General features: G+C 34.5%; 1 protein-coding gene across 1 annotated transcript in view; it reads left to right on the forward strand.

Moving 5' to 3' along the window:
• Window positions 1-333: 333 nt before the first annotated feature.
• The window catches only part of LOC143249387 (transient-receptor-potential-like protein), a 76,930-nt gene continuing 57,121 nt past the window's right edge, over window positions 334-20,142 (forward strand). The window contains exon 1 of the mRNA XM_076499153.1: window positions 334-692. The gene's annotated coding sequence lies outside the window, so the exon portion shown is untranslated. The remainder of the gene's footprint in view (window positions 693-20,142) is intronic.

Consider the following 20,142-nt stretch of genomic DNA (forward strand, 5'->3'; position numbering starts at 1 on the left):
AATTATAGAATATAAGTATAGAGTTGAAACAAATAAAAAGACTTGTAACACATTTCACTACTTTTTAATATTGGAGTGATCCGCTACGCGGCGTGACATTATGTCTTTATTGAAAGTAAAATACAAATTCAAATAGTATTGCAATTGCACGTGGATTCCACCAGTTGTTGTGGTACGTTTGATTTGTACCACCGTCTTGCGCCTCAGGGAATAATTCTATTTTTTGTCACACGATGAATGCAGTCGGATGTTTTTTTTTTTTTTAATAGTGATAGATATAAAGTTTTTTGAAAATAGGCAAAAGTATATTAATCTAAAAATCGGCGCTGACTCTTATGTCAAGAGGTTACAGTTTTATATTCGTAATCCAGCAAATGGCAGTAGTAATGAAGACAAACTTTATCTTGAAGACATTCACGTTCGCCCTCTACAACTGAATAGTTCGCACTAGTAACCAAAGCAACGATGGAGGCAGCATTTTGCAGTTAATCATAACTGGTGCGTTTTCTGTGTTAGCGTGAACTTTAAGATGTTGACTAAACAGAAACTTCAAATCTGTGATATTATAGCGGTATAAGAGCGTTCAGTCAACAGTGCTGACGGTTAATTTGGACCGAGTCATTGTAGCTTTCCTACGATTATAACATGTTCGTGCTTGCGGGTCATTATTATTTTATTATTATCAAGGACAGGTAAGAGTAGTGAATGGTTGAATTATTCAAATAGAAAACTTGTAATAATAACATATACTACAATAATATAATATTTTTTATCTACTTCTGGGCCAAAATTTGGATTTCTACACATTCGTATTGTACTGTATGTTGTTCAGATGCAGGTTTTAGGTACAATTGTTTCTGAAATGTATGCGTTTCTTATTAGGAATTATATATTTTTATTATTACCAGTTTAATGACATTACCTATTTAATTATGTCACTAACTATATTAAATTATAAAAAAATACATTGGTATCAAATATAACTTAAGCTATTAAACCAAGAAATCATAGTTAATTACAAACGGAACTATGATATTTAATATTAGTTAAAAGGGAAACAAAGATCGGCAAATGTTAAAGTAGCATTTTTTATTAAGACAGTTTTGCAATTCGACTTAATATTGTAATGAATATTACGAAAAGCTATCCCATCTTTACTAAATATACCGTGTTTCTCCGAAAATAAGACAGGGCTTATATTAATTTTCACTCCAAAATATGACACTAGGGCTTATTTTCGGGGGATGTCTTATTTTGATATATTAAAAAAATGAAGTTACAAAGTAAAACTATTAAACTAACCATTTAAAATAAACTATTATTAAACTATTAAACTAACTGATTAATACTTAAACAAACTAATTAACTAACTATTAAACTAATTAATAAATTATTTTTTTTATTTCTTTCCTCTTCCTGCCACTCTTAACTAGGGCTTATTTTAAGGGTAGGGCTTATATTAAAACTATCCTCAAAAATCACACTAGGTCTTATTTTATGGGTAGGTCTTATTATCGGAGAAACACGGTATCTGTACCTTTTACTTTATTTTAGGCTTACCTCCAGTTGTCACAGTGTATAAGATTGTAAGTTAATAATAGATTGGAATGAAACAATAAAAATTACAGAACATGAAATGTTTTATTGTATGAGAACATATCACCTTAAAAACACTTTTTATTAATTATCTTGTTAGAATTTAGTTCTAGAAATATAAAGATAGTAAACTTTTCGCGTGATAAGATCATATATTTAGTGATTCTATTTATCAACATTCTAAGCGCTAACTTGACGATGTTCAATTTTCAGAGGCATTCAAAATTGTACAATTAGCGACATCATAAAACACGATATTCAGATGCATTCAATTTCGTAGAACTTGCTGTGCTCTTTAATGGCGTTCAAAGCGCTAGTTTAGTGATATATAATTTCCAGAAACCTTCAAGATCGTAAGCTTAGGAATGCTACTAACTTAACATTCAACACGCCAATTTGACGTTATATGATAAGAGAACAGAAGAGCTAACAATGGCATGTGGAAATATTCATGATACGCAATTTCTATAGTCATTCAAAATAGGGAATTTATCAAAAACAAACAAAAATAATTTTTATAGCTTTTAAAAAAATAAAGGACGTAAACTTATAAAAATATTAGAATTTTCACCACAAAAATTAAGAAACAACAAAAACGTATTTAAAGACATACAATACACAGTGCTGACAGTATTATTGTTTATTATACCAGAAATAGTAAATACATTTTAAAACGTTCAAATGTCACCAATACTCTGCGAGTTTCCAATACAAAAAGAAGCAGTACTATGTGCCATGTTTGTGTTTAATTTTTTCAGCAGTTTGCTAATTCTCGTCAGTAACCATAGCTAGAACTCATGAAACCTGCGGAGCAACAATATGTGGGGGTTTTTAACCACTATTGGTAACTATTGTAGGGAATCCAGTAAGCGTGAAGAAAATATGTGTGTGTTTGTCTTATAGCAAAGCCACATCAGGCAATCTGTTGTGTTCATCGAGAGGGATCAAACCACTCATTGTTGTAAATCCGTAAACTGACTACTGTCCCATCAAAACTCTTGGGGTTTGTGGAGTACCATTACATGAGCGTCCTTAGCCACTGTTTGTTTGTTTGCTTAGAAATTTCGCGCAAAGTTACACGAGGGCTATCTGCGCTAGCCTTCCCTGCTTTAGTAGTGTAAGACTAGAGGGAAGGCAGCTAGTCATCACCACCCACCGCCAACTCATGGGCTACTCTTTTACTAACGAATAGCGAAATTGATCGACATCTTACAACGCCCCCACGGGTGAAAGGGCGAGCATATTTGGAACTACGGGGATTCGAACCCGCGACCCTCATATTATGAGTCGAACGCCTTAACCCACCTGGCCATACCGGGCCTAGCCACAGTTATTAACTATTGTGCGATACCTAATAGGGTTAAGGCACTCGACTCGTAATCTGAGGATCACGAGTTCGAATCCCTGTCACACCAAACATAGTCTTCCTTTCAGCCATGGGGTGTTATAATGTGACGGTCAATCCCACTATTCGTTGATAAAAGAGTAGCCCAAGAGTTGGCGATGGGTGGTGATGATTAGTTGCCTTCCCTCTAGCCTTACACTGGTAAATTAGGGACGACTAGCGCAGGCAGCCCTCGTGTAGCTTTGCGCGAAATTCCAAAACAAACAAACAAAACCTAATAGGGTTGAGGATAGGCAATCGGATTCTTGGAGTGACATTAAATGAGGACTCTTAATCATTGTCGTTAACTTCTGTACGTGCTTAAGACTTTTTTGATTTAGATTACTATTTATCTGGCGTTCAAAATCATCTTGTTGTACGAGATATCGTCCAAATACATCGGCGAAGAACAAAACGAATGTTTTAAAATCTGGATTCTTCACAAGAAATCACAAAGCCATTCTTTTAAAACAGAAGTTATGTCTTTATTTGTCATAATATACGAGACAGAATATGTACAGTTGACATATGAGTGGATTTATTTTCATCGCTACTTATTAAACTGCTAAAAATTAAAGAAACAAGTACGTTTTCTTACATAATTTATCTCAGTGTTCCAAATGTGATAATATTTTTATTTTTTAGGTAATTTGCCTCGTTTTTTAATGTGTGGTGAACGCTAAAACATGGAAAAATAATTTTTTTAAAAAATGACCAATATCGCCAAAACTGATATCCGATATGAAACAATACTTTAAAAAGTTTACATGTGTTTACTCAAGAAATGTTTGAAACATTCAAATATCTAGTGTGACCTCCACGGGCTGTGATACACTCCTGACACCGATTTGGCTCACTTCGAATCAGTCTATAGAAGTTATCTTGGGGTATGGCAGCCAACTCGTCTACCAGGGCTTGTCGGAGTTCCTGTACATTGTGAGGAGGGTGCTGGTGTTCACTAACACGCCTCGACAACATATCCCAACAATGTTCAATCGGATTTAAATCTGGAGATCTGGCGGGCCACTCAAAAGTCTCTATTTCTTCCTCGTCAAGGAGGTCCATACACAGTCTGGCGACGTGGGCCTTAACCTGCATGAGAATAAACCCATCGCCGACAGTACCAGCAAAAGGACTCACGATGAGTTCCAGAATTTCGTCTCTATATCATCGTCCGTTCAGAGCACCCTTGTCGAGTATGAATAAGTCCGTGCGGCCACCCAAGCATATGCCTGCCCAGACCATTACAGAACCTCCATAAGCGTCAATGTTACAAGCGGAAAATCGCTCTCCTCGGCGTCTCCACACTTTCGTACGTCCGTCATCACGAGATACAGTGAACCTGCTCTCGTCTGTTCACAGCACGGTGGCCCGTTGACGACGTTCCCAATCCAGGTGCTGACGAGCAAACTCCAACCTGGCTGCATGGTGTCGCGCTGTCAGAATAACGCCTCTTGCAGGCCGTCTGGCTTTAAGGTGTCCTTCGTGCAGACGATTGCGAACTGTTTGGGTCGACACACGGGTTCCAGTGGAATACTGAAGGTCATTTCGCAGTGATCGAGCCGTAGCTAACCTGTCCCGCAGAGCGGTAGTCATGATGTATCGGTTCTTTCTGGCTGTTGTGCAGCGATGACGGCCTTGACCTGGTTTCCTGACATAAGAGTTCGTCGTTCAAAGTCGATTGATGACGCTTGGTGACACATCGACGCGCTGTGCCACCCTCCTTTGGGTCTGGCCATCCTCCAGCATCTGGACTGCCCTGGCCACCTCGTTCTCTGTCAGATAGCGCCTGACACAAGATGAAGGTACACACTGACAAAACGAGTCGCAAAAGATCCATGTTGGTGTTTGTTTCGAGAATTAACGAGGAATGCATAGTTTCACGTAAAATCCTTATATAGGGTACCTTGAGTTGTATTCTCCTTGAGTGAGGTGAGTTTTGTTTGAGTTGCTTAAAACTTCACTCGCAAGCTTAAAAATACATTTGTAGACGAACGGATATGTTTTTCATACATAGATTTAGTTGTGACAAAAATATACTGAAATATGTACTTGTTCCTTTAATTTTTTAGCAGTATATAAAGTTATCAAACTTATATGTAACATCTTCACTTGTTTGTTTCTTTAGTGAAAGCATAATGAGATAAACATAATGTTTAGTTATGATACTTTAGAAAAACATAGCAAGATAAACATAGTATTCAGCAATGCTGGTTTATTACTACATGAGAAAATTATTATAATTTTACGCAATGCTAGTTTAGTAAGAACTTAAGGACATAAATATATCCCGCATTAATATTATTTTAGTATAAACAAGGAGATAGGCATAATCTTAAATTATTGTTGCTTTAACAAAACATAACAAGATAAGCATAATCTTTAATAATGCTACTTTAATAAAACATAATAAAAAAGTATAATTTTCAAGAACGTTACTATTGTAAAACTTAGGCCTTGAGTAATGTTACTTTAATGAAACATAAGGAAATAATTATAACCTTCAGTAATGCTGCTTTATTAAAACATAATAAGATAAACACAATTCTCAATAATTCTGCTTCAGTAAAACATAATAAGATTAACATATTTTTCAATAATGCTACATCAGTAATAGATAATGAGATAAGTATAACTGAAACAAACGATTTCACCAATTATTAAACAACTTTGAATTATTGACCCGAATAATTTTTAGTTCATTTTATTTTCTATTACCTATTTCCTCTTTTGTCAACCTGTAACTTGTTCGTCATTTTAAAGTAATGTTATAAACTGGATGCAAAAAATTCATTATTTTTTCTTTTCAAACTTTTTGAGAAAATATTTTTATCGAACTCTTGTTTTGACTCAAATTTTAATTATTTAATAATTTATATACAAAAGTCAAAATCTCCCTGTTTTATTTTTTCCCGATTTCACTGCGCAGGTCACATTTCTCTCATGTGAAGATGCGCAAAGCAACAATTTTTCACTGATATATACGTCTATCGTTTGTTTGTTTCTGAATTTCGTGCAAAGCTACACGAGAGCTATCTACTCTAGCCGTCCCTAATATAGCAATGTATGACTAGAGGGAAGGCAGCTAGTCATTACCACCCACCGCCAACTCTTGGGTTACTCTTTTACCAACGAATAGTGGGATTGACCGCACATCATAACGGCCCCACGATTGAAGGGGCGAGCATGTTTGGTGTGATGGGGATTCGAGCCTACTATCCTCGGATTATGAGACGAGTGTTTTAACCACCTGGCCATGACGGGTCCTATCGTTTGCTAGCTGAACCGGTAATCTTGTCGTTAACATGTATGTTACACAAATAAATTCTATGTAGACTTGACTTTTTTTTGGTAAGATTGAGTTAACATTTAATTCAGAATATAGCATAATAGGTCTCTTTAGTTATAGATCATTAACTATACGTCTACTAAAACATCATATATTTAATCTCGCACACAAAAGAAGTGTATACAGAGTTCGAATGTGTGTAAAAAACAGTAAGATTTACGTTATAATACTTATTGTGTGAAATTAAGTAATTTTAACATAATATTACCAACATATTTACGTTTAAAATTTTAATATTTGAGGAAGGATAACGGGGGATGGGAGGAACAGGCCTAAGCTTATCCTGTTTTGCTAGAACTGGGTGCTTAAACGTCTATAAATATTTGTCACGAGGGCCTATTTATTAGTGTCAGTGCAGGAAAAACAAAAAACACCGTTCATAAGGAAATTCTGATTTAAAACAAGTTTGTAGTTTATTTTCAAAACCAAACCTAAGGTATGTTTTCTTTTTGTTGTTGTTGTTAATAAATTCACAAAATATTTTTTCCTATCGAAATACAGAACGGGTAACAGAGAGAATAGTTTTGTTGTTGTTGTTTTTTTGAAAATCCTAAAAAGCCTCTAGTTAAATTGTAAGAGGTCGCGACACTGTTCTTGCACGAGATTTCTACAAACCGGCTGCTGTTCACAAGAATGACAGGTTGTATTTTTGTTTAACCTTGTGTAACAATTACAATGGAAAAGCTGTTATGTCTGATTTCAAGATATAAATTAGAAAATCTGTTTTATTGGAATAATTTGATGGTAGATTAAGAAATAAACTAGATGATTGTATGGTGTATCATCAACACTGATTTATCTAATCATATATTTGAATATTAGAAGTACACGATCTTATAACACAAAACTGTACAACTGGACACTCAACGTTTCGCTTTTACAGCTTCTTTAGGAGCGTTACGGTTTGCGCTTTAGTGGAACACTCCTAAAGAAACTGTAAAGCGAAACGTTGAATGCTCAAATTAAACAAAAATAACAAAATTGATGTTATGAGATCGTTTATTTACAGTATTAAAATTTCTTCCATACGTCAACATGCACTACAGATATTAAGATAACACATTGAACACATTTTTGTGTTTAAAAGTTATGACGTTACGTATTGTTGTTTTTCGGGTGACGTTCAAAGCACGGGTGGAAGAACAAAGAGGTTGACTAATAAACAGATCTACCATCAACATATGTTTAATTGCTGATCGTAATACGGAATACTTATGTGACGCCACATTATTTTGTGATTCGGAATGTTTATCTAACGTAACATTGTTTTAAATTTTCTTACGAAAACATTAATGTCCTCAACGCAGATAAGCAACAGAATAAAGGACGTAACAACCGCTTTTCTCATTTAATTCATGTTATACAGAGTTCATGTTATGTAATGATAAACGCTTAGGTAAACTTAATTAGAAATAAGACTTTTATGTTTTGTTGAAGTATAAAAATAAACACTCACTCTCAAAGCTTTTTCCATCTTCATAAAAACAAGAACTGCACAGCAAGCACTTAGTCTAACAAAATATCAGCTGATATAACATTTCATCTACAAAATATTTTTTCATTAATACCTAAATCTTATTGCAACAATATTGCATGCGCTGCATATAATGAAATAACCCGGCACAAGTATATTGCCGTAAATTAATTTCTTTGTTCTTATTGGCTGTATCGAGAACTATTCAAAATTAACTTCCCACAGCTCTATTTCGCCTTCGAATACGTATGTCTGTTCCTGTCGGCCTGGCATATAGCCAGCTGGTTAAGGCATTCGACTCGTAATCCGAGGGTCGCGGGTTCGAATCCCAAACATGCTCGCCCTTTCAGCCGTGGGAACGTTATAATGTGACGGTCAATCTCACTATTCGTTGGTAAAAGAGTAGCCCGAGAGTTGGCGGTGAGTGGTGACGACTAGCTGCCTTTCCTTTAATCTTACATTGCTAAGTTAGGGACGGCTAGCGCAGATAGCCCTCGTGTAGCTGTGCGCAATATTCAAAACAAACCAAACTATTCCTGTAATTATCAGTCTATAGTAAAACTAATTGAACCAATGCTGATGATGTCTACTAAATCTAAACCACCCACAGTTCCCACGTGAAGGTTTGTGTATCTGGCTATAACTAATAATCTATTATAATATAACTCAATTTATTTTATTTCCCGAAAATGAGTGCGCACCTTACTATTTAAATACGAATGCGTGCGAACTTCATTTCAATGTATGTAAAAAAAGGCAGTTGCAAATAGACTTTAGTGAACATTTTGTACAACACTTAAAAGCATACCAAATTTTTGTTTATTTTGTTATGCAGAAAGCTACACAAAAGCAATCTGTGCTCTCTGCCCACTACGGGTATCGAAACCCGGTTTCTAGCAGTGTAAGTCCACTGTGCCATTGGGTAGCAGTCTTAAAATGGTCTAAAGTTAGATCGTATTTAGTTCCATAAAGGTTAGTCCTAATTAAACCGAAGAGAAGAACGTACAAAAGTTACAGTGTTAATATATCTATTTATCGAATTCAGGCCTAATGTTAGGTTTAAGACAAGTGTTCATTTTTGTATTGCTCAAGGAATCGTGTATTTAAAGAAGTACTGTTGCAATAAGAATAATAATTTGACCACAAATGTTTAGCGGGTCTCTGCTAGCATGTAATAAAAACCAAACCACCCATAATTTCGACGTGAAGGTTGTCTTGTTTCCCTATAATTGGCCCGGCATGACCAGGTGGGTTAAGGCGTTCGACTCATAATCTGAGGGTCGAGGGTTCGAATCCCCGTCGCACCAAATATGGTCTCCCTTTCAGCCATAGGGCGTTATAAAGTGATGGTTAATCCCATTATTCATTGATAAAAGAGTAGCCCAAGAGTTGGCGGTGGGTGGTGATGACTAATTGCCTTACCTCTCGTCTTACACTGCTAAATTAGGGACGGCTAGCTTAGATAGCCCTCGTGCAGCTTTGCACGAAATTCAAAAACAAACCCTATAACTACTAGTATTCAATAAAATTAAACTAGTGATATCTAATAAAATCAATTTCCAAATGTAATTTTTGTTTTTATATAACAAACGATATTTGGAAAACAACAACTAATGCTTACAGTTTTCTTATAACTTTGTAACCATATTTCCAACCTTAAAAAGTTCGCAGGGGGGACAGCGGTTGGTCTAGAACTTACGCCGCTTACGTATGGGGTTGATTCCCTTCTGTGGACATAGCAGATAGCCTGATCTGGTTTGGTCTAAGAAAGATACACATACAACCTGAGCATTTGTAAATTTCTAAATTGCTCTGATATTATTTTTTTTATATACATATGTGCCTAAATCATTCAACGTAGAAATATTTTTGTTAATCACTTACTCTTATCTGCAGTATTTATATTGTGCGTTTATCTTCCTATTTTGACGTTTTGACCTCACAAGCTATACTGTCACTCGAGATGAACCAGCAGGTAGCAGCTATACGCGCAATGCTTTCTCTTCAGTTACACATTGTGTGCAAATGTTAACTAAAATTTATTAGATATATAGAACATTACGACAAATGATCTAAATGGGAGAAAAGGATTCAACGGGAGTGGCCTAGTGGTTAGCTAGAAATTGAAGGGTTTGGAGTTCGAGACGTAAACACTTTTTACCTCTTACTGTGTTATAAAGTAATATTAATTTCGTTATTAAGCCCAAAACACGCAGACAAAGCCTTTGCAGCTGTAGTTGCTGTTTCTAGTTGCCTTTGCTATAGTCAGTAGCTCAAAATTAGGGACGGCTATAACTCAACTCTCAGGTTTTACATGGGCGCAAGGTGCTTTTCGATTTAAACATTTCAGTTCTAATACACTTGGGACAAAGAAACCAGAAATTTGAACGTAAATGAGATCTTATTTTCAGTGGTTTATTTATCAAAATCCAATCGAATTTACTCCTTAGTATTCCAGCCTTTTGGAAAGGGATTATCCTTTACAATATATTTGATCTTGATAAAGAGAAATCCATGTTTAAGAAAATAAAAGTTTTAAAATAGTTTGAATAGGTAATGAAAAATATTTTTTATGAACATACAACGTTTTGAATATTTCATAATCAGGTACAAGTAGATCACAGAGATACATGAGTACATACATATATATATGCAGTATAAAACAAAGGAATCACATGAATGGATATTTTTTCATATCCTGATATAGGTATCTTGGTACCATTTGGGTGTTAATATAGGGTTGACTGTTTTCTTTAATTAAGAAAACTTCTTTTATTTTGCGTTTATCGATTTTAGGTTCTCTGGTTAAAATTATAGTGTTTTGTATGGATATATGTGAGGTTTTTTTTATTATGTTCAGTGAATCTAGTTTCCAATTTTCTACCTGTTTCTCTGATGTAAACTTCTGGACAGTTATAGCATGTTATTTTATAAATGATGATGGAATGGTGTGATTCTATATAATTTTTATATAATCATAATTTTAGTTTATTGCTGGGTTTTGGGCGAATTTGACGTCAACAAAAATATTATGTTTGATGGCAAGTTTTCTCCAAGTGTTGATTATTTTTGGGCTGATGTCAGGATAAATGGTAAACTACAGTGTAATGTTGTTTAGTTGTTTGGTGTATTAGTGTCAATTTTTGTTTGTGAATTTCGTTTTGAAGTCTTTTTTATGGTGGTTGTGTGGAAATGTTTCGACAATGGTCAGTGGACATTTGTTGGTGTAAATGAAAAAATGCTTTATAGAGTTGGTTTATTCATCTATGTACTTAGTTTGACAGAGTCTTGAAGCTGTGTGTATAAGCGGTTTTAGTATATTGTTATTTGATTCATGGGCTGAATTCAGAGAGATAAAGAGGCTTGTGTGATTGATTTTTCAATGAATTTTGGTTTTAAAATATGTATGAGATCTGATGATGTCGAGGTTAAGAAAATACAACTGTTTGTTATTTTTGTGTTCAATGGTGAATTTAATGTTACAGTGAATGGTGTTTATGTATTTCGAAAAGGGTTTATATGTTCCATGGAAGTGTAACAGGCAAGAGTGTCGACGACACATATGCACTCATGTGTCTCTGTAAACTACTTGTACCTGATAATAACAAAAATCTTGTCGATACGTCGTACGTTCATAATAAAGTTTTTTCATTACCTTTTACTTTATAATTTTTTCTCCATTATTTTCTATTTTGGACTTTAATAAAATCATTATTACTAAGCGTAAGTGACTGAAACTTTGTATACATTCCTATTTGACTACAGTGTTTATGATATACCAAGATCACTTTACCATCAGGTATTTGATTCTGGTACTACCTTAAGAGTAAAATTTATGGCAACAGCCTGCCGCATGCCATGAGTTGAAAAACAACGTGCAGCAGGTAGCCAGCTCTACAACCATGGATGCACTAAGAACGGAAATATGAAATGCTTTGCCAACACATTTATTTGTTTGGTTTGTTTGTTTAGAATTTCACACAAAGCTACTCGTCAAACCGAATCTCTGCTTTATTTCCAATTTTTAATTTGGATAAATCTCCTGTATTGTGTTCATTGTTACTTATATATTTCTCTCAGTTCGTTCTATTAAATTCACTTAAGTCACTATCTTGTTCTCGATTCTTTCCTTTCTTCACACTTTGTAACTGCCTTCCAGTTTCTTCTTCTGGGCAATTCATCTCTCTGCTTCATACCAGAACACAATATATGTGTAAGGCACTCGACTCGTAATCCGAGGGTCGCGGGTTTGAATCCCCTTCACACTAAGCATGATCGCCCTTTCACCCGTGACGGTCAGTCCCACTATTCGTTGATAAAAGAGTAGCCCAAGAGTTGGCGATGCCTTCCCTCTCGTCTTACACTGCTAAATTAGGGACGGCTAACACAGATAGCCCTCGTGTAGCTTTGCGCGAAATTAAAAACAAACCAAAATAAAAACCTTTATTAGCTTACTTCATATTATTATGTCATATGGATTATTATTTCAGTACTGTATGATATATCAGTTTTTTATGTTTTGGATAAGTTTCTGTTCTATACTTTATACTGTTAATATTACATTCTGTAAATCTATGTGGTATTTGTTATACCGTTAAAATTACATTTTGTAAGTTTTTGTGGAATTCGTTATACTATTAATATTACATTCTATAAATTTCTGTACTATTCGATGTACCCTTGATGACGAAAAATCCACTTGAAATAAAAATGTATCTCATAACGGCTGGTATGGGTATTAACACTTTTATTGATAAGCAGACAACAACGTTTCGACTTCTTGTTAACATGAAGATGACCTAGGAAGGTCGAAATGTTGTTCTCTGCTTATCAATAAAAGTGTTAATACCCATGCCAGCCTTCCTGAGATGCATATTCGATATACTGTTAATCTTACAGTCTGTAAATTTCTCTGGTATTCGATATAATGTTAAGATTGCACTCTGTGAGTTTCTCTGGTATTCGTTATAACATTAATATTACACTCTGTAAGTTGCTGTGCTATTCGATGTAATGTTAATATTAGATTCTGTGTCGTACATGAGAAATGTACAGTAAAATTATCTCCAGAAATGTTCAGTTACAAGTGATGGGTCTTAATACGAATACAATGCAGATAAATAATTTCTTATAATTAAGATCTAACTAAATAATATCCAAGTGATACCATTCACAACTTCACTACTAACACCAAAGCATTGATTTGTAAGGTGTCTTAGCATGCCACTCGACTTTCAGTTCTTATAGAAGATCGCGTGGGAGTTTAGTATTAATACGATACCTGACTTTTTAGTTCTTATTACAAAATAACACTGATTTGTAAGTTGAGTATTGGTATGATATCTAACCTTCAAGTTGTATTTCTTCAAGAGTTGTGTAGCTACATGATTTAAAGTGTGAGTGTGATACTTGATTTAACACTTCATCCAGAAAAACACTAATGAATAGAATATAAAGTCAGAGTTATAACACTGAACTTAATTCCATTTACAGAAGAGTGAGAGACAGATAATACAATGCTGATATAATACTTAATATTAACACTTCGCACAGATGAATGACACAAGTAATTATTATGACTGAACTTAGTTTACTCTCAGAATGTTAGATGCAAATAAAATGATTCAGTCGACATAATATGGTGTGCTTGTTATAGAACAGCACTGAGAGATTGGATAAAGTACAATTATAGTAATTAAACTCGTATTCTTTACACATGAGTACAAACGGTTGAGGCAAATTATTGTTGCGATACGTAATTGTAATATTTTTGTTGTTGTTGCAAACTTTTACAAGGGATATTAATTGCTACTAGAATGCTTTTCTAGTTTTCCTCATTTCAATGTTCTATCATGTGATGTGTGACTTATAATCTTGTTTGTATTAGGTAATGCAATAAACATAACAAAATTGCAGACGATATGAAACATCGTTTGTTCATTGTGGATCTGAACTTGAATCGATCTTAGCAAAGGTTGTTTTATTTATTTAGCGAAGGTCCTCCTTAACGAAAGTTGCTCAGACAAACGTAAACTCCAGCTGTATTCGGAGTTGATACAACACCATTTATTAATTTATTCTAAACAGCTAAACAAACGCCTTTTACTGAAACGTTAAAAGCGCTCTTTTCAACGAATCAGACGTTCACAAAATATTGTTTAAAGATAAGGCTTAGCAACTGGTTTTTTTACGCTATTTCGTAAGAATGCTTTAGATTTGATTTATACCTTTTATGAGTGACTTGGGAGGTAACGCTATAACCCTAGTTACCATTTATTATTAAAATTACCATTATATAGTTTTAAGGAAAAATCTTACAACTAGCAGAAAACGTCACTGATAGTACAGCTATAGCTATTTGTTTTACAATATACATCATTGTAGAATCATAAGTGGTTATATATAATTCAGAAGTCAATTGAACGTTGATGTGTATTAAATTCACGATATTTGCCAACAAGGTTGATACACGCAGTGTCATTCAAAGAGATATGTATAACTTAATCATTTTGTACAGCGTTTCATTATCTCAATAAATATTTTTAAATGTATGTGGGTGTGTTTTGTTATAGTATAGCCACATGGGGCTATCTGCTGAGTCCACTGAAGGAAATCGAACCTCTGATTGTAGCGTTATATATCCGTAGACTTATCGCTGTACCAGCAGGGGACCCAATATGCTCGCTCTTTCAGCCATGGGACGTTATAACGTGATGTTCAATCCAACTGTTTCTTGGCAACGGATACCCCAAGTACTGACGATGGGTAGTGTCTTCTCTGTACTATATCACTTTTAAATTGGGGATGGCTATCGCAGTTAGCCCTCCAGGAGTTTTGCACGAAATTCAACAAACAAATAAACCCTCTCTATTTACAAATTAAAAACGGTTAGAACAGATAGATCCTGTGAAAATAATACAAACAAATAAGCAATATTTAGTTCGATATATTATTATGTAAACAGTAAAAGCAAATCAGAGTTAAGTTAAACTTGATAAAGCTATAAAATTTGCAGATTGACGTTGAACTTAAGAAAAACTCTAATCTAAACTATTTAAAACTTATGCGTAATCCTGTATCTAGCAACTATTTTAAACTTACGTTTTTGTTTGTGAAAACAAATCTATATTTGTACTACATATTGTCCCCTGGTGGAACAGCGGTAGTTCTATGGACTTACAATACTAAAATTTGGGGTTCAATTTTCTGTAGTGGACACAACAGATAGCACAATGTGACTTTGTTAAAAAACAAGTAAACAATTTTTACTGTATATATAGAATGCTATGTTTCATTTTAAGAAAAGTAATATGGCTCGTTATACCTAGAAATATTTTTACCAAAAATTCAGTTGTTTCTTTTAATTGTAATATTTTTGAGAAAAGTGTTTTTATCCCAAGTATACACTGAAATGCTATTGTCTTGTTTTTAAATAGCTGTAGATTGATTGAGACTATCTCCTGCAGCTTATTATCATTGCATAAATATTATTTAAATCATTTTTCTGTATGTTTCTCCATAAAATATGTTTTGGACTATAAAGCAGTTCCAACCGACCTGGCCCGGCATGACCAAATGGTTAAAGTACTCAACTCGTAATCCGAGGATCGCAGATTCGAATCCCCGTCACACCAAACATGCTTGCCCTCTTAGCCGTGGGAGCGTTATAATGTGACGGTCATCCCCACTATTCGTTGATAAAAGAGTAGCCCAAGAGTTGGCGGTGGGTGGTGATGACTAGCTGCCTTCCCTCTTACAGTGCTAAATTAGTGACGGTTAGCGCAGATAGCTCTCGTGTAGCTTTGCGCGAAATTCAAAACAAAACAAATTCAACAGACCTTACAACAACCAGGTGAAAATTAATAGATAAATATTGTAGAAAATAAAACTTAAACTGTAATTATGATCCATTTACGCCCTTGAGTCTGCACTTTTTTTATCATTTTTCATTTATACTTAATGTCCGCCCTAAGGTCGTGCATAAAGTAATGTGTGATCCGCTACTAGTACAAATTTAAATAACTTTGATTTTAACAAATAACCTCACATTTTATATACAGTGTGTTGATGAATAAGAAATTAAAATAATTTAATGCTTCCATTTATTGAAATAAATTGTTAAAGATAAAAGTTTGCTTATTTTAATGTGCAATGTTTTTGAATTTATTGCAATGTTCAATGTCTCATTTCCAACACTTTACTAACTGCATCAGTATTCTTCTTTAGTTAGGTCTTCCACAAGAAAACAAAATGATTAATTCTAAAAACATAAATCCTCCGTAAGATAACGTATGGGGGCACGAAAGTGTAATTGATGCTCAAGATATTCATTTTTCTAAATTTCATAAATTGTAACCGTAATTTAAACATACTGTAAAGAATGCCTTGGATAGTTTTAGCTCAACACTATGCCCGGCATGGCCAGGTGGTTAAGGCACTCTACACATAATGCGAGGGTCGCGGTTTAGAACCCCCGTTACACCAAACATTCTCGACCTTTCAGCCGTGTGAGCGTTATAATGTAACGGTCAATCCCACTATTCGTTGGGAAAAGGTTTGGCGGTGGGTGGTGATGACTAGCTGCTTTCTCTCTAGTCTTACACTGCTAAATTATGGAGCAGATAGCCCTCGTGTAGCTTTGAGCAAAATTCCAAACAAACCACTCAACACTACTGTCTGGGATGTGACGTAAATAATTAAAAATATATTTATTGTATTTTTTAAATTTTTATCTCACTGTTTATTTTCAAAAGTTGCAACAATTCGCAAAATGTCGAAAATTTGAAGGAAATTGGTAACATTTACAAACAAAAGTTTGAAGATTATTAAATATCAAAATATTCATAGTTTTAAGTCAAATTTAACTTTCTTACATTCTTTCACGAAGTTCGTGGTCCGTTGCCTGGGACATTCGACTTCCAGACTGAAGGGTACGGGTTCGAATTCCCATTTTAGCAACATGCTCGTTCTTTCAGCTGTGATGGTGTTATAATATGACGATTAATCCCACTATTTATTGGTGAACGAGCAGCTCAAGAGTTGACAGTGAATGGTGATGACTAGTTGCCTTCCCTCTAGCTTTTCACGGCTAAACTAGGGACTGCTGGCGCAGATAGTCCTCGTGTAGCTATGCGTGAAATGCAAACCAAACCTTAACGACTTTTGTAAGTAAGTAGCGCCTGTAAATGTATTTGATTGATAAGTTGTTTATAATATAATGATGTGAATGATCCTCAACTAACTAATCAAAAAGTAAAGATTAAAATTGACATTACGTTATTCATAACAGCTGAAAAATTCAGACATTTACCATTTTTGTTAAATACTATTTATTTTGAATATTAGTAAAAGAATTAATTTGAAACAAAAAATTATAAGGTGGTTTCAGATCTTTAATATATGTTCTTCTGTTTATATAAGCCTCAGTCGTACTATGTATACAATATGTTTTGATTTAGTTTGATCGATAAATAAATTTCACAAATATTAACTTCAATCTCTAAACAACCAAATCTCGTTGATCCTTTCCTAACTTTCTCTCTGGTTTGAAAGAAGCCCCCCACTAGTACAGCGGTAAGTCTACAGATTTACAACACTAAAATCATCGGTTCGATTCCCCTCGGTGGGCTCCGCAGGTAGTCCGATGTGGCTTTGCTATAAGCAAAACAAACACACACTCTCAGAATATTTCCTGGGGTTTCTAAAGACACACGTATAAACGTGTTTTTTTTTTAATATCACGTGATATATAAAAGCTCTTTGTATAAACGCCAAACAATACTTCACGTTATAACATTGATGTAGCTTTGTTTCACATCGGTTTTTTTTAAGCATTAAAGTAAAAACATCAAATTGACTGTCTTTCATCATGGTTATAAAATCCCCGTCGCACCAAACATGCTCGCCCTTTCAGCCGTGGGGACGTTATAAAGTTACGGTCAATCCCACTATTCGTTGGTAAAACAGTAGCCCAAGAGTTGGCGGTGAATGGTGATGACTAGCTGCCTTCCCTCTAGTCTTACACTGTTAAATTAGTGACGGCTAGCGCAGATAGCCCTCGTGTAGCTTTGCGCGAAATTCCAAAAAACAAACAAATAAAAACCAAACCAACTTTTAAACATTTTCACTACGACTGTATCACTAAAAACTACTAAAACGAGCGAACTATCAGATTTAAGTATTACGTGAATTTTTCAAAATAGGAGTCATTTACGGTTATATATTTGTTATTGTTCATCTGATTACAAACTGTACATATAAGTATATCACACATAAAAATTATATTTCAAAGCTCAAGCAGTCAAACCGAATTGGCAGCCCTCATGCTTTAGGTTTAACGGAAGCTGTCTTTCCGTTAAACAAAATAGTTGAAAATTAAAGACAACACAATGGGTTGTGTGTGCTTGGCTATATAAAGAAAGTTCTCGACAGCTTCGTTTCTGAAATGGGTTTATCGCAAAGCTACAAAATATGTTATGTGTGCTATTCCCATAGAAATACAATTTTTAGCTTATAAGCGTGCAGATTTATGGCTAAGCCACCGGAAGGCAAAACACTTGTCTCTTATGAAATAATGCTCAAGTATTTCTGAGTATTTCTAATGACGTAATAACGTAATTAAGCTGTAATTCTATGCTTTTATCAAATTGCAATCAAATTTAATCATCTTAAAAGTAATTTTAGGCATAATAAAATACACACATTGCGATTAAAAACTATTGTAAGAACGTTGCTCATCCACTATAAGTGTGAAATGTTGATTTTAGGTTTAGATTTTCTATAATATATTCCAATAAAAATATTGAACATTCTTAGAATTTGTTTTTAACCGTTTATAAAATATATTTGTTAATTACATCTCTTCTGTGCGGCATTTTTTCAAGTTACATTCAATTTCGACAACTTCAAGGAAATACTGTTTGCTTGTTTGTTTGTTTGTTTTGAATTTCGCACAAAGCTACTCGAGGGCTATCTGTGCTAACCGTCCCTAATTTAGCAGTGTAAGACTAGAGGGAAGGCAGCTAGTCATCACCACCCACCGCCAACTCTTGGGCTACTCTTTTATCAACGAATAGTGGGATTGACTGAAACATTATAACGCCCCCACGGCTGAAAGGGCGAGCATGTTTAGCGCGACGGGGATGCGAACCCGTGATCCTCAGATTAGGAGTCACACGCCTTAACGCGCTTGGCCATGCCGGGCCCCGAGGAAATACTAAACTTCTTATATAAATAGCCGAACGTTAGCATGGCGGAGAATAAATTTGAGGTTCCGTGGCTCACGTTTCGTTACCACTAATTAACAAATCACGTTCTGCACTATGGAGTTGTGGGTGGGTGATAAGAGTAGTTGAACAGTTGTCAGTAGATTTTGTTGACTCGCTGCCCGCCCTCTAATCTACCATTTCAAAGTTAGGGTCGGCTAGTTTTACGTGAAAACTAACAAACTTGCATAAAATCCGTACATGTCGCTATTTCCAAAAGAAAAAAAACGTTTCTACCAGCAGCTTTGTTCATCAATAACGGAGGTTTTGTCATAAGTTTAAATAAAAAGAGTATCTACCTCGAGTACCATATCGTTTTTTTTTTTTATTTTATCCAATAATTTTAATAACAGATCACACAACCAAAAGAGATAGATCGTTTCACAAGTCCCTCGCTGGGATAGCGGTAAGTCTTCGGATTTACAACGCTAAAATCAGGGGTTTGATTCCCCTGGATGGACACAACAGATAGCCAAATGTGACGTTGCTTTAAAAAAAACACAACACACTCGTTTTCTAAAGTGTCAAGATCAATTTATGAAAATATGGCATGCTATAAATAGATGGCGCTGTTCTGTTACTTGGTGGTAAGCTTTTAGCAGCTGCCTGGTATAAAAAAGTTATATAGATGAAACATTCAACGAATATATTCTATTTGCAATATAATAAAGTGTTGGTAAAGCTTTTTTCTTTGTTACAGTTTTGATACGTTCATTAACAGGTATTTTTTTTTTCAAAATTAGTCAGTTACTAGTAACTAAAAATATACAAATAATAATATATATGTATGGTAATTTTATTTTAAAACGTTTTATTCAGTCGTAAAATCATAAATAATAAATAAAAGAAATAGTTTGTAAATTTAGAAAAAAGGAAGACAAATAACCCATGCTAATGTTAATAAACTTGTGATTTAAATACATACGGTCTTTCATTGAATATAAAGTCAGAACCTTAGTAATTTTTAATACAACTCTGTAAACTACAATCAGAATTTTATTAAAATGTGCACTTATTGATGTTTTTCCTTAAATTTAATTAATGTTCTTCCCACTTTATTTTTTAATTAATTTTT

Source organism: Tachypleus tridentatus, chromosome 4 (assembly GCF_004210375.1).
Source record: "Tachypleus tridentatus isolate NWPU-2018 chromosome 4, ASM421037v1, whole genome shotgun sequence".
Classification (NCBI taxonomy): domain Eukaryota; kingdom Metazoa; phylum Arthropoda; class Merostomata; order Xiphosura; family Limulidae; genus Tachypleus; species Tachypleus tridentatus.